Source organism: Gavialis gangeticus, unplaced genomic scaffold (genome assembly GCF_001723915.1).
Source record: "Gavialis gangeticus isolate Ggan-Ray unplaced genomic scaffold, GavGan_comp1, whole genome shotgun sequence".
Taxonomy (NCBI): Eukaryota; Metazoa; Chordata; order Crocodylia; family Gavialidae; genus Gavialis; species Gavialis gangeticus.
The window spans coordinates 66,833,349-66,833,662 of NW_017728993.1; positions in this window are offsets into that span (position 1 = coordinate 66,833,349).

Sequence of the window (314 nt, forward strand, 5' to 3'; positions counted from 1 at the left end):
ACCAGAAGCACTTCCAGTCCGCTTCCGAGTGTGCCAGGGAGCATGCCAGGGGCCCCCCCCAGCACCCCTCTGACTCAGCAACTGGTGCCTCCTGGGCCTGGGGGGGTACCCAGGGTTCCCCTGCAGCCGATCATTGAACGGGGGGGGGATGCTACTCCTTAGCAGACCCAGAAGTGGACCGGAAGTACTTCTGGGTTTGCTGCTGAGCATGACGGCCCTCCCTCCCGTGGGACGCTCCATGAGCCCCAGCATCGCAGCAATCACAAGCTGCACCTGCTACCTCAAAGTATGTAGAAAAAACATTTAAAGCTGTG